Source organism: Sceloporus occidentalis, unplaced genomic scaffold (assembly GCF_023333645.1).
Source record: "Sceloporus occidentalis isolate IW3139 unplaced genomic scaffold, rSceOcc1.0.p SCAF_37, whole genome shotgun sequence".
Taxonomy (NCBI): Eukaryota; Metazoa; Chordata; class Lepidosauria; order Squamata; family Phrynosomatidae; genus Sceloporus; species Sceloporus occidentalis.
This window is the reverse complement of record NW_028317017.1, coordinates 8,166,995-8,183,031: the sequence shown is the minus strand read 5'-3', so window position 1 is coordinate 8,183,031 and position 16,037 is coordinate 8,166,995. Positions and strand designations below refer to the sequence as shown.

Here is a 16,037-nt window from a genome sequence, read left to right as displayed (position 1 = left end):
ATCAGACAGCACTTAATACAGTGTTTTAAGTCCTGGGCGAAATGTTCTACGAAAAGCGTGTTTGATATTTGGCCACCATATTAAAAAAAAACTGTGTGTTTCACCTGCCAAAATGATACAATCTCTATCCTCCAATAGTAGCACAATTTTAATTTGATGTTGGGCAGGAAACTAGTCTGTCTATTTCACTTACAACTTTACCCTAAACCTCAAATTGCTATTTTTCTGACATGAAGATAGTCTTATGCTACAATACGCATACTTAAATTCCATCACTGTATTATGCTCTACCACTTCAGCAGGAAGTCTACTCCACTTATGTACCCCTGCCTTAATTAAGAAACACTTATGAATGCATGTTGTATTCTGATTTCAGTGTAGCAAGAAATGTGTTACTTATACATGTTCAATTTTTAGGCCAAGTAAGACAGCCATTTTATTATCTTTCCGCTTCTGACACAATAAATTGCCGTAACGTGAAATGTTACTAACTGACCATATGACAGCCAAAATGTGTTTGGCTCCCAAGTGTATCCTGTTTTAATCTAATCATATGCCAAACAACACTTTACACACCCCATCCCATAGTGAATATGACGGTGGGGCACGGTAAGCAGGTGCAACCCCCCCACACTCAATTCCCTGCATGATATGTTATCATTCAGTCATCTTCTGCTCAGACACTACACTTATCACAGGGATTATTTTACCAGCCGAGAAATAGGCCACATTTTTCCCTGCTTAGAATATGTTTGTGTGTATATGAACAACTATATTTCAAGGTCAAAATTGTACAGTTTTTCTAGTACTAAAGCATTTTCATTTCACGGCTATGTAATTATGAATGTATGACCAATGTGTCCAAAACTGGTATCTTTGTGTCACATGTATACACTTTGCACTTGGGAATTAACATGACAGAGTGAAGTAAGAACAGCAGAACAGTTCTAAGACACTGGGTTTACCTTCAGTAGGTTCCATCATATGTAAGATTTATTGCCCAAAGGAAGTACCAATTTCATGTTATTTCTAATTTGACTTGATATTTAAATGTATACCTGAATAATTAAGTTGAAGTTAACATGAAACCTCTAACCTCAAAATATTATTCTGCATACAGCTATGTGGCCTTTCTTTAGTCACTGCCACTACATTTACATTAAAGGAAATGTTTAGTCTAATAATGATATTCATTATAATAGCCTATAATAGCTTTAGTTAATATTTACTGGTATTAATCTATGATTTCCTTTGGAGGCTAAAACATTATTTAGGTTGAATTAATAATAATGAATTGGTTAATTAATTGAATTGATACTTAATCGCATGTGCAGGTACAGGTTGTATTATTTACACCTATACTATATAATCTGCTTTTAGCCAGTGAATTGTTGACGTGTGCAAATCGACCAAAACAATTCTGACACATTTTTAGGTTCGTTTTTTGCCCCTTCCTTTTTTAGGCAACATACTATGTGCTTCTTTAAGCGTCCAACATGCTGGAAAGGAACTGTATAAATTAAGAAAACTGGGTGAATTATGCAGCCCTATATTACATCATTACATTTTACTTACAGCGGGCCATCAGATTTTGTAGCAGTGTAACTAAAGAGATAAAAAGGAAGCGTAAACTAACAACAATAAAATTGACAGTATACAAAATGGACTATAGCATTAACATTAATCAGGGGCGTAACTAGAAGCCTTAGGGCCCCAGTGCGAGAATTTGTTAAGGGCCCCCCCAACCCAATCTATCCTCCTCTCCCTCCTTCTCAGGCTATCTACCCTATCCCCTTCAATCTACATTTATTTTTATTTTTTTCCTTTTATTTGCCAACCTGACCCCCCCAGTTATGCACATCTGCCCCAGGCTTGCCACCCTGCCCCCTGATATGCCTTTTAACCCCCTATATGCCTCTCTCTGCCTCCAGAAATGCCTTATACCCCTATACGCCACTCTGGTTTAAAAGGCATTTATAGAGACAGAGTGGTATATAGGGGTTAAAAGGCATTTCTGGAGACAGAGTGGCATAAAGGGGGTTAAAAGGCATATCATGGGGCAGAGTGGCATATAGGGGGGTATAAGGCATTTCTGGAGGCAGAGTGGCATATAGGGGGACACACATGCCAATTTTTTTGTTTTTAACAAATACAAAAAAATATTATACAGTTTGCACAAAAAATACATTAGTTTACTGACCTTCTACTTCTCTTCACTTCCGTCCTCTGGTAGCTGCACACTGTTCTCTTCTCTATCCTGACAGGATGTCACTGACTCGACATCCGGTGCTCCAGCAGTCTGAGTGCGAGGGGGCGGAGTTTTCACCCCTCACGCTGCTCCCATCACTATACGGCCATCAGATTGCTGGGAATGTAATCTAAACGGCCGATGCGTGCTGATGCCGCCGGCCGGAGCTATTTTAGCACTTTTTTTTTAATGTATATGCTTTAAAAAAAAGTATTAAAGCAGAACCGGCCGGCGGCATCAGCACGCATCGGCCGTTTAGATTACATTCCCAGCAATCTGATGGCCGCATAGTGATGGAAGCAGCGTGAGGGGTGAAAGGTCCGTGCGAGGGGGCGGAGCTTTCACCCTTCACGCTGCTCCATCACTAGGTGGCCATCGCACACGGCTGCTGGGTGCTGATGCCGCCGGCCGGCGCTGCTTTAATACATTTTTAAAATTTAATATGGCAAGCCGGACCAGCTTGCCATATTAAATTAAAAAAACAAGTATTATAGTAGCGCCGGCCGCATCAGCACCAAGTGGCCGCTTAGATTAGATTTCGGGCAGCCTGGGGGGCAATTGTCCCCCTGCCCAGCCTGCCCCTGGCGCCGGAGGCGGCCTCCAATCCCGCTCCGCCGGCCGAATCTGCGGGCCCACCAGGAAATTTCCCCGTATCCCGGTGGGCCAGTCCGGCCCTGCTTGGACCCCCTTGAGTGGGAGAACTCCAGGGCCCGGTCACAGTCGCGACCCCGGTATTTCCGCCACTGACATTAATCCATATAGATACATACGAGTACAAATAGAGAAGAAGGCAAATTAACAGGTCTGGATGGGAGCTGACAAGGCATTTTGACCGTAACACTAATTAGTCTTACGACATTTCTGGCCTTCTGTTCTAGTTATTTTTCCCCTATGCACAGAGACAAACAAAGTGTTCATACATGGGCACCAATCAATGACAAGGATTGCTGTAAATCATTGGTGCCAACATAGATGAGTGTTCCTTGTGGTGTAGTATCAGAGCTCCATCTCTACTAATTTATTTTTGATTGACAGCTATCATTTATCCTAAGGGACAAAAGGATTTAACACGCGGTACTAAAAATGCACCAAATCAGTTCAATACAGTCAATTAACAGGACAGACTTCATTTAGCTTTTCTGCTGGATTATATTAATATAGATTGAGATTTTAATGTTAATTGGGTCTGGTTTTCCAGACAACTTGCAAGAGGATATTGCATTATCTTGTATCAATTTTCTCTAACAGAATTTTTTAACAAAATTTTCTAATGATTATGTATTAATGAGCAATTAATTTTAAAGGAATGCATACCAGCCCCATAGGAATAGTAAGGGAACAGGAGGTTTAAGGTATTTGATAGAAGGCTGAGTTGCATGTGTTGGTTCGATAACGTTTTGGTTCTAGAAAATGCAAATGCTTCTGGAACGGTATGTATCAGGGGCGTACCTATAGTATTTTGCACCCGGGGTGGATTCTGCATGTGGCACCCCCCACACAAAAAAAATAATGTTGGCAATAATATTTATTTCACAAAACTGTATGTCAACTGGAAAAAAACTAAATAAGTAAATCATATGAGTTTAAATAAATAACATTTACTGATCAGATACTGTACAGCATAACGGTAGTGCAGCATAACCCCTAGCATTATACACCAAGCCAGACATTGATGTGTCAGGCCTCTGCCCCTAAAACAGCCTGCCTGTGCCATCGCTGCCACTAAAACAGCCTGCCTGTGCCACCAATGTCCCTGAAACAGCCTGCCTGTGCCACATCTGCGCCTGAAACAGCCTGCCTGTGCCACATCTGCGCCTGAAACAGCCTGCCTGTGCCACATCTGCCCCTGAAACAGCCTGACTGTGCCACCGCTGCCCCTGAAACAGCCTGCCTGTGCCACCGCTGCCCCTGAAACAGCCTGCCTGTGCCACTGCTGTGCTGTATAGTCTGCGGAAAAGGTGGTACATCAAGGTGAGAAGGAAGGTATATATATGAATAAAATGCCATTACTTTAACCGCTTAATGACAAAGCCCGTACATGTACAGGCTCAAAATGTGTTTTCAATGGGTTTAGGGACCCCCCATTGTCCTTAAAATTGTTTTAAAGTAGACTTGTGCATTCGTCTTCGGGCGAACATGGAAACGAGCACGAAGAGTGCATTTTCGTGTTCGTTCCGAAGACACGCCGAAGAGAAGACGGCGGCGGTAAAACGTAGGCGAAGACGAAGACACACACCACGAACATCTTCGTGATTGTCTTCGTCTTCGTCTACCATTCTCCCCCCCTCTTCTAACTTACCTTGTCTTCGCGGCAGTTCCCGGAAGTGGAAATCCGCAGGTTCGCCGTCACGGGTTACAGGGCAGTGCGAATGAGCTTATTGGTCGCCTACAGGGACCTCCTCTGGCATCAACCAATTGGTTGATGCCAGAGGAAGACCCTGCAGGTGACCAATAGGCTCACTCGCACGGTCTTTGTAACCCCTGCCAGCGAACCTATGGATTTCCGCTCCCGTTAACCCCTTCGATGCTGCGTTATCTAACACAGCATCGAAGGGGTTAACGGGAGCGGAAATCCATAGGTTAAAGGGCCGTGCAAGCGACCAATAGGCTCACTTGCACGGCCCCTTAACCCTTTAAAAATAAACTTAACCCCTAACTAATTGAACAGGGAGGGAGACCAGTGGGATCTGCCGGGTAAGTTGCAGCATTGAGGTTTTTAAACCCCAACACCGCAACTTACCCTGCCGATGCCACTGGTCTCCCTCCCTGTTCAATTAGTTAAATGTCCGTACGAGCGACTTTATTGTTCGCTCGTACGGACATTTAATTAATTAAACAGGGAGGGAGACCAGTGGGATGTGCCGGGTAAGTTGCAGCATTGGGGTTTCAAAACCCCAATGCTGCAACTTACCCTGCAGATGCCACTGGTCTCCCTCCCTGTTCAATTAGTTAAAGACCAGTGGCATCTGCAGGGCAAGTTGCAGCATTGGGGTTTTAAAACCTCAATGCTGCAGCTTACCCTGCCGATGCCACTGGTCTCCCTCCCTGTTCAATTAGTTAAATGTCCGTACGAGCGACTTTATTGTTCGCTCGTACGGACATTTAATTAATTGAACAGGGAGGGAGACCAGTGGGATGTGCCGGGTAAGTTGCAGCATTGGGGTTTTAAAAGTCTGCACGAGCGACCAACAGAGTGGCTCGTGCAGATTTTTAAAACCCAAATGCTGCAACTTACCCGGCAGATCCCACTGGTCTCCCTGTTCTATCAGTTAATAAATGATAGAACAGGGAGACCAGCGGGATCTGCCGGACAATTACGGCACCAGGAGTTTAACAGTCTGAACGAGCGACCCTATTGGTCGCCAGCAGGGGGCTCGTCTGCCATCAACCAATAGAGTTGCTCATACGGACATTTAAACTCCTGGCGCCAGAGCGGCTTTAACCCCGTTTTAACCCCTTAACCGGGGAAAACGAAGAAAACCCGAACACGAAGAATGTCCGCGAATATTCGCCCGAAGAGAAGACAGGACCAGGCGAATATTCGCGGAATACGAATTTTTTTTTTTGCCGAAGACGAGCACGAAGACGAACACGAAGAGCCCCCTGGTGCCCAAGTCTATTTTAAAGTAAAGCCGCATTATTCCATCTCCAGCACATGGTAGCCAACAGATAGCTTGTCAGCTATTTTGGAACTAGAAGCACAATAATGTCAGATAAGCTTTTTGCAGGTAGAAACATTATGTGAACCAGGTTGGCACTAAGGTTTCTAGCACCCATGGTGGAATTAGTGTTCGATGCTTCTCCACTTTCATCTTGTAATACTTTAATTAGCTCCTCCACCCCTGCAGTCTGCACCACCCATACCTTTTGAACAGCATTTTCCCGGTGGGCCGGGCAGCCCAGGGCCGGATTGACGTAGGGGCCGATGGAGCTGCAGCTCCAGGCCCCTACCTTAAAATAGGCTCAGTCAGGACCGGACTGACTGGGCCTATGCGGCCGCATTAACGCAGGGCATAAGGGGCACCTGCCCCTTAAGCCCGCAGCAACTGCGACCGGGTCCGCCACTCTAGGGGGCCGGACAGCCCCCACCAGGGCCGGCCTTAGGGGTGCACGGCCGCACAGGGCTTAAATTAAAACATCGGGTTTTGTTTTTTTTTGTTTACTTTATTTAACATCCTTCATGATAAATAAAGTTTGTTTAACTTTATTTAACATGGAGGATGTTAAATAAAGTTAAAAAAACAACAAAAAACCCCTGATGTTTTAATTTAAGCTCTGTGTGGCCGCGCACCCCTAAGGCCGGCCCTGGTGGGGGCTGCCCGGCCCCCTAGAGTGGCGGACCCGGTCGCAGTTGCTGCTTACTCCGGCAACAAGGTAAGTAGGGTAAGAGAGGGGGGTGCACTGAGAAGGGGCAAAGAGGGGAGAGGGGTTAGATAGAAAGGGGTAGAGGGGATAGATAGTGAGAGGGGGTACATATTCAGAAATGGGGAAGAGGGTACATAGTGATAAGGGGGAACATAGTTAGAAGGGGCAGATAAGAAGAAGGGGATGGGGAGAGGGGGTAGTGTGAATGCGTACAAAAATGAATGAATAAATGTGTGGATGAATTGTGTGAATGCGTATGAGAATTAATGAATTCATGTGTGGATGAATTGATTGAATGATTTGTAAGACTGCATTAATGAGTATGTGTTAATGATTTGTGTGAATGAGTGAGTAAGTGTTTGTGTCTGTCATGAATGTTTAAGTGATTTGGGGAAATGCAAAGATGGTACATGAAGGGTGGGCTTTAACAATAAATAAATAAATATGGGCTGCCCAGTCTTAAATGCCCGGGCCTATTTTTTTTCCCAGTCCGGGCCTGGTTAACACAGTAAATTAAGTATAAAATATCAAACAGCACAGAATGTATTTAGAAAATTAGTGTAACAAATTAAACTATTAACCTAATGGTTTGCATTTGAACAGAGACAGTGAAAACTATTCCATGAAAGACGACATAACAGAATTTATATGAGGGTTATTTTTTTGGAAATAAACAGTTTACATCATAGTAGATCGTGTGTATTTAATCAGAGATGGATAAAACTGTCATTTTAGGACTGAACATTTTGAACATATTGCACTGTAGAATATCTGTTTAGGAAGCATCATTGTCAGATTTATTGGTGTGATCAGGCCAAGGAAAAATAATTACAATTGTCTTCATTTTACCAAGTATTTTACTTTTCTAGATAGTTATCAGTTTTCAGAATATTATATATATAGAATAATGTCTGGTGTCCATCTACCCCTTTGCTGCTCAGTAAGTATGTTGGCATCAGTAGCGTACCTAGCGGGGGCCGGGGGGGGCGGTCCGCACTGGGTGCCGCTCATCAGGGGGGTGCCAACTTTCCGGCACCCCTCCAGAGACGGACAGTAATGTCCACCGCTGGAGGAGCAGGCTCGCAAGGGAGCGGTTTTGGAGGTCTTTAACAGACCTCCGGCTCCCTTGAGTGATTTTAAGCCGGGTTCAACCCTTGAACCCGGCTTAAAATCACTCAAGGGAGCCGGAGGTCTGTTAAAGACCTCCGATATCGCTCCCTTGCGATCCGCGCGGCAACAGCTGCTGTGGGCCGGGATTTGTTGTCAGATCCCGGCGCACAACACTGAAGCCGCGCCCACTGAACCGGAAGAAGACAGAAGAACTGAAGAAGAGGCGCGAAGAGGAGGAAAAGAAGCTGTAAGGAGAAAAGAGGAAAGGTAGGAAAGCATTCAGTGAGTGAGAGTGGATTGGTATATGTGTGGATTGGTGTATGTGTGGATTGGTGTGTGTGAGGATTGGTATGTGTGTGGATTGGTGTATGTGTGGATTGGTATGTGTGTAGATTGGTATATGTGCAGATTGGTAAGTGCGTGAGAGTGATGGGTGTTATTCTGTACCATTTCCAATGTATTTTTCATTATATAATTATGCTCTAGTACATCAACTCAACTCCCATCACTCTATACTGTTCCATACAGTGGCAGAGCTGGGAGACAGAGGCCTTGCACCCCCACTGCAGGACTCCTGAAAGGTAAGTGAACTTCAAAGGGGGAGAGGGTAGATAGTTAGGAGGGGGTAGATAGGGAGAAGGGAGTGAGAAGGGGTAGGTAGGGCAATCATACTCCTATCATGCCAAGTCTGCGAGTACATCCTGGAATCTGGGTATGCCTGGGCATGATAGGAATGTGATTGCTGTTAACAATTATATATATATATATTGATATTGTTATTTAAATGTTTTGTCCTATTTTGGTGTGTTACTTACTTTAAATACAAGTGTTAGATTTTTTTTTTATGGTGTGGGGGGGGGGGTCATATTTGGTTTCGGCCAGGTAAATGCTGCATTTTCGGTTTCAGTCCAGAATTAGTTTTGGTGCATCCCTACTACTAATGAAGTGGTAGGCCTACACCACATCAATGTTTGGCTTAGTATATAGTGATAGGAGTTATGCTGCACTATTGACAATGTCTGGCTCAATGTATAGTGATAGGGATTATGCTGTACCACCGTCAATGTGTGCCTCAGTATATAGTGATAGGTGTTATGTTGTATCACCGTCATTGTCTGCCTCAGTATATAGTGATAGGTGTTATGCTGTACCACCGTCAATGTCTGCCTCAGTATATAATGATAACAGTAAGTGTTATGCTGTACCACCTTCAGTGTCTGCGCCCCAGGTGCCAAATACTCTAGGTACGCCCCTGGTTGGCATCATATACGGTTGTGTGAAAAATAAAAGTACTCCCTCTACGGATTGCTCCACTCATACATTTGTTGTTTCTATATAACCTCAATGTTCTTTCTATATGTATTGAAAATAACTCTCATTATCTTTGGCCATAGATTTCTACCCATTTGTAGTAAAATCCAAGTATATTACACACAGTTGTAACCATGTTGGCACTATTATTTTTTTTAAAATATATATAGCGCCATCATATTCTGTGGCGCTGTACAATGGGTAGACAGGACATTACAAGTAGCATATAACATAACAATTTGTCTTAAAGAAACAACAGATGAGGATGGGCCTGCTCAAATGAGCGTACAATCTAGATGGAACACTAAGCTGCTGGATACATCAGTTACATTTTTATACTCTTGTATACATCTGGTGGCTGTTCGCTACAGGAATTGATCTACAGTATCGGTAAGTTTTTTGGCCCTGTCAACCACTAGTCCACTGGACAGTGATCCAAATAGTCAGTCCGGTCTGATTTTTACTATTTTTCAACTTTGACAAAAAACAAAGAAAAGTATTATATGTGAATATAATAATATTAAATGTATGACACTGTTTTTAAATTGCATTGTAATATCTCCCTGTAAATCAAATTCCAGAGAAAACGTCTAACTAGCATACTACCCCGGGTTTCTCTGCTGGCCAGTTAGCCTTCACATGGCTCGTGAAAGACATACAGAATGACTGGTTCACACTAATTTACTTCACACAGATTCCATTTATCTCTTGGAAGATCCCCTGGCAGCAGCTTATAATGGCATATCATAGGATGCCTGCCTGCATGAGATTTTAAAGCCCTTGAGTTTGAAAAAATCCACTGTCCGGAAAGGAGTTCACAGATTGAAGACTCATGCAATCAGAAAACATCAGGCAGCACAGATGGGACTTTCCAGCCTGCCTGAATGGACTAAGCAACTGAGCATTAAGTGCACTTGATTTGATGCTAGAAACCTTGTGTGCAGGGGCAAATCAGAGCAACCCTGAGAAAACATGGATTCACCCAGGAATTTAAAATGCAGGGTGGGGTGACTTAATATCATCTGTAAAAAAAAAAATATGTTTATTGTAAATAAGCCGTATAGATACTGAGTTAATATAATTGCTGCAAGGTACGATGATTATTTTGATATTTTAAGTGTAATTTATTATTTCTGTGTTAAACAACAATTTACCCTTCCATGTTGAATTGCTGCCTTCTCTAATATTGCATATTTTGTGCAGAAAAAAAATACAAACTGAAAACATACAACAGAGGTCTTCACAGACCTACACAGTATCAATGGGTCAGTTTCAAGAAGATCTCTGATCTTCCTAACTAGGACTTTATTGAAGGGGAAGCTCAATGGGATTTGAAGTCTCTTGCAACGTCCCACATTACCGAATAGACCCCAATGTCACATATAATTCACAGATTCTTCGTCCAGTATCTATTTAAACACCCAGGTTTGATAAAGCAGTAAGTAATACAAGTAATAGTTATAGTTTCATGGTTATATAACTATATTATTAACTAAAAATGCTAATAAACAAGTAGAAAATGTGCTTTTTGAAACATGCAAGAATGTTTTTTTTGTTAATATGATAGCTGAGTGGTTCCTTTAATTTTTTGTGGTGTCTGTACTTCTGTACAATCTCTCCATATGCATTTGCACCTTTTCCTGAATCCCCCCACCGTGTTTTGCTGTGCAGGAGATGTGCTCGACTGAGCTTACTTACCGCTAGTAAGCTGCAGAGCTGACTCTGCGAATATTCCAGGGAGCAGCTTCCCTCAAGCAGCCAATCAGTTTCATAAAACGTCAGACTACTGAGGAGGTGTTCCACTGCAACACTGAAACTGCAGCTTTTATTGAAAGTAATTTTTTTGTAGATTTAATGAATATACCGTTCAGGAGACTCTATGGGACAATGAAGTGTCCCTTTACCTAGAGAGACAGATTTGTTGATAGTGTAAAAGTTGTAGGAAATACGTGTAGGATTTCGGAGCCATGCAAACAATTTTAGGAGTAGGTTTTACTTTATTTAAGAGTCATGAATGGTTTCCTCCATAGAGATCAATAGAATATGTGTCAAGGGATTGGATTGAATACATGGAGATAGACAGACCACCACTGTAATTGTCTGAATAGTGTTACATGGCTCATCTGTAGAGAGGAAGCTGAGACAGGATACATGATCCGAGCAAAATGCTTCAGGCATTAGCTATTATAAATGTAATTATAATCCACATACTGTAACAAGCAAAGACCTACCACAGGCAGGAGAGGAATAGACACAGTTTAAAGCTAGACAAGTAGCAATGATTACAATGAAGACGCGAAATGTAATTGGCAAGCTGAATAGTTTCTAGGTAATTTCATGATCTAACAACTTACTTAAGCAATGACTGATTCCAATATAGGGTAGTTCTTGTTTATTAACTTGGGTAGATGTATCCAGCATCAGCCAGCACTTTACTTTCTTAGCTACCCTGTATCTTGTCTTAGTTGAAATAAAGGAGCATTACACCCTGCCTTCATCCATCAAGTAGTAGAAAAATGAAGAATTTTCTTGATTGAGTAACATGGGGTATCAACTTGATATGCCATTATAAAGGGAGATAAAGGCACATTGGTGGAAATAAACCAATAATCACTTTGAATACTACTCTGAACCAGCACAAAACATATTGACTCAAATGTAATATTTTGACCAATTAATACAAATATTTATTTCTATAAGCTTGGAGGTTATGCATAAAAGTGATTCTGGTGTAAAGTTTGAACTTAGTGATTTTATTACCAAACTTACAGAAGGAATAGTTCTATTATCAGGACCATTTCAGTGGTAACCATAGTTTTTAAGAACACTTGGTAGTACTTTACTCTTACACTGCTATACTATTCTGCTAGTTAGTGTTTTACACTGGGATAAAACTCATGTTGGTAAAAGATGTTCCCTCTTAAAGTGTTATTAATTAACTGTCTAGTACAGTGGACGTAGTTAAAGGTTCTCGAAGGATTGATTTATATTTTTTCTTAATTTACCAACTACATTAAACCGCTTTAGCTAAGCTGTCAGGTAGTCAATCTTTGGAGAACGTGTTTACTAATGCAATTCAACCACAGTTTGCCTATTCTAAAGTACTGAAAAGACCATAAACTCAACAGACTAAATAAGAAAAGTTGGCATAAAGCAATATCAATATATTAAAAACCAACTCACCTCTTACATTTACATATAAATACACTGTATGTTATATTTATTTATTGAATGATTGATGATATTGCCTTAAATTCTGCTCCTAAACATCACATCTAAAATGAACAAATGTTCAAGTTAGAGGTTAGGTTTCATGAAGCTTTTTATAATTGATAATTCTCGAAATAAAGGGTATTAGGTCGGCTCACTTCTATGTCACTATTTCTTTTATTGTGTTTTTTTTTGTTTCAAGATGTTTGTGATGCTCTGATGTCACTCATATTATAATATTCATGTAACTGTTACCTCTGCCATAATAAAAGAAACAGGGTTTTCACCATTCTGACTGCTTGTTCTGAATAAACTCATACTACTTTTGTCCCTGTTAAGGTGGAACCACAAACTGACAAATATGCCAGATACAAGCTGATTGTGGTCACAAGCCAGTTGTCTGAGACAATGATGACACAGACAAGCTGTTTGGGGACACTGACAAGCTTTCTGGGGACAAAGATGGCATAGGACCCAGGCTGTTTGGGGGTCACTGATAAGCTGGTGGCAAAGAATGGCCAGACAAGCTGTTTAGGGGCACTGGTAAGCTGTTCGGGGACACAGGTGGCAAAGACAGGCTGTTTGAGGACAAAATAGCAGTGACGAGCTGTTTAGGGACACTGGCCAGTTGTTTGAGACAAAATAGCATAGACAAACAGTTTGAGAGCACTGACGAGCTGTTTGGGGACAAGGATGGGACAGGCAGGCTGTTTGAGGCACTGTGAAGGCACCAATAAGCTGCTGTATGTGTAAGCATGAGTGTGTGTGTGTGTGTGTTATCATGACATCACATCCACCGTATGAGTGCTGAATCAATCTGCACACAGCATGGAGCAAGAGCGATACACCACCTCTGCAAGCAGGGGTCACTGACAAGCTGGTTGGGGACAAAGATGGCCCAGACAAGCTGCTGTATGTGTAAGAATGAGTGTGTATGTGCGTTAGCATAAGTGTATGTCTAAATGTATGTTAGCATGAGTGTGTATGTGAAAGTGTGGATGTTAGCATGAGCGTGTGGAAAAGTGTGTTTTAACAAGAGTGTGCAAATGTTTGTTAGAGTTTGTGTTAGTTTACTCATGTTTGTTGAATGAGTGTGTATGTATGTGTGAGAGTATGTAAAATGTGTGCCAATGTTAATGTTACCAAGGGAGGCACAAAGAGAAAGAGCCTATGGCGCCTCTTGGCTTTGCTTGCCCCCCCCCGGGCAAAAAGGTGACAGCTCTCCCCTGATGGAGAGTGTAGAGATGATTCAATTAGATGATCTTGCACTCTCTCTTTCTACATGCTGTGCCTGATCCAGTGTGCAGGAAGTGAAATCTTAATAATTTCTTGCATGCTTGCCTGGTACTAGCAAGGTGTACCTAATAAAGTGGCCAGTGAGTGTATACATTGGAAATGGGTAATTACAACTCACATAAGGACATGCTATTGTGTAGCAATGTAAACTATGCCCAATGTAGACTTTGTCCTGCAAGAGAAGGACCTGCTTAATGCATAGTTAAATCTCAGTCCTTGCTTGTGTATTGATCACACAAATAGAAATATTTTGAAACTAAAAAAGCACTGCATTAACCTACTTGATGTTTGACTTATATACATACTGTATTTAAGCGCAGGTGTATAATAAAATTATTTGTGCATACACACAGGTGCACATTTACAGTACACATTCATATGCTATTATGGTTGGTAGCTACTAACTAACTACTCACTGGAAAAATAAAAAATTTTTAAAGACCTAACAAACCTGGAGGATGTACTGGTTTGTAGATTCTAATGTAGAACTTTATACTGGGAATGTAAACTGTAGGAGCATTATTTTTCTTTTATAATCTAAAAATCTGTTGTGTCACTAAAATTACTTGTAATACGTACTACCCATTTTTGCCTTATTGCTTGGTATGTATAGCATAAGATAAAACGTCTGACAAATACTGGGGTGTCCCTGGATTAGGATGCAGAGAAGGTTGCTACTGGTTATGAATGTGCACAAAACATATTAAAAAGCTTTATTATTATTTTAATAGCATTGCTACTGAGTTGCATTTGTGATAATAGAGTGTACCAAAAGACTTAATTGAGAAGCAGATTAAAAAGAAAATCCAGAAAAAGCACATTATGTCTGATGAGAGTGTTCACGCTTGGGGATAGTGAGCTATGATCTCCCTACAGCCAAGCTGTGATCAATGTATTATTTAGATATCCACTCTAGCTTTTATACGTTACATTATATCATCAGTGAAGTAATACGAAGCAAAGGGGGGGTTGCTATTATGTGTTTAGGGTCATGGAGATCCCCATGTTTTGATTTGTTTATTCATCCATAACATTCTCACTCCATATTTCCACGCACGCATTGTTTGGTCAAATTACACAGAGCATCTGTTATATAAACATAACAGGGTCACTGGCTTTATACTGTGTCAGAGAACACGGTATACTTGTATTCTTAACAGTCCAGTGGGGAATCAATTCCCATTTTGTCATCAATTCACTGACAGGTCCAAGTGATGCAACACCAAGGGTAGTTGTGCCTGTACCCATGCCATTAAATGACTGACATATTTACTGATAAGAGCCACCTTATAGATTTTAATCAGATGCCTCTTACAAGGAAATGGTGTGTGTAGAGAAACTACTGTACCTGTCTATCAGCAGGCTGTGAGGAAGGCAACTTGAACAAGATAACTGTTCCTAATCACAATGCAATGAAGGCAAATAAGCCCCAGAGGAGAAGCCTTGGAATATCTATACTAAACTTGGAAACTAAAACATTTATAGCATGAATGGAATCGGAACAGCAGGAATAAAGACAAGAATAGGGTAACCTAAGTGAATATAATTACCATATGATCTACCATCGATCTATCTATCTGTCCTAGGGTTGCAACTCGCTCTGGTGGGAATGTTAGTGCCTGAGTGTCTGGGTGTATGATACTGTGAGTGTCTAGTAATTTAGTGCGGGTGTCTGTGTGTGTTTAGTGTGAGTTTTATTACATACCACCCTTCTTTTCCCTTCCCTCTTTTTTCTCCTTTTCTTTCTTGCGTCTCTATCACCTCCTCTCATTCCTCCCTTCTCTGTTCTCCCTCTTTTCTTGTGCTACTTTCTTTCTCTTTTCTCTTCTTCAGCTATTCTTTAATTTCTCTCCCTCTTTTCTCTCACTTATCTTTAATTTTTTTTCTCCTTTCTCCGCAATTTTTTTGGCTATAATATACAATATATATTATATATATAAACCATATATAATGACCATACCCCTGACACAGCACTTCAAAGATTTTCCAGGAAGTGGCTCAGCAAAAGGTGGCAACCTTAATCTGTCCCTCTCTGACCTCTTTCTTCTATTCCTTATGGGAGGTACAGGGAGTAGGGTTTGCCACACACTGTGTCAGTATGCACAATTTAAGTGCATTTTTAAGTGGATTTTAATCCATGTTGATGGTTTTGAACCCATAAAAGGACGGATATTTATCTATTGCACTTGTACTGCGAAAAAAGCAGTTACAAGATATAACATGAAGTGATTGGTGCAAATGAAAGTTCTTTCTCCTTGTAGGTAAAACAAATCCACATACTACTTCAAACCCGGCCCATATATGAGAGCTAGCCCTCTCCTCATGTATGAGAATATCCATGTACTTGCCTCTGCCCCTTTTTTATTGAATAGGTCTTAAGTACTAGCCATGTCTTGTATTTTGATTTATAGTTACTTTGGTGTAAGAATGGGGTAGCTGGTTTCTGGGATGAGGTGAATATCATAATCTTAAAGGAAAATAAAATATTATTAAATGT

The 16,037-nt window shown here is 41.3% G+C and overlaps 1 protein-coding gene across 1 annotated transcript in view; it reads right to left on the bottom strand.

Moving 5' to 3' along the window:
• The window catches only part of LOC149297797 (WD repeat-containing protein 72-like), a 78,808-nt gene that overhangs the window by 10,462 nt on the left and 52,309 nt on the right, over positions 1-16,037 (bottom strand). The window lies entirely within an intron of this gene.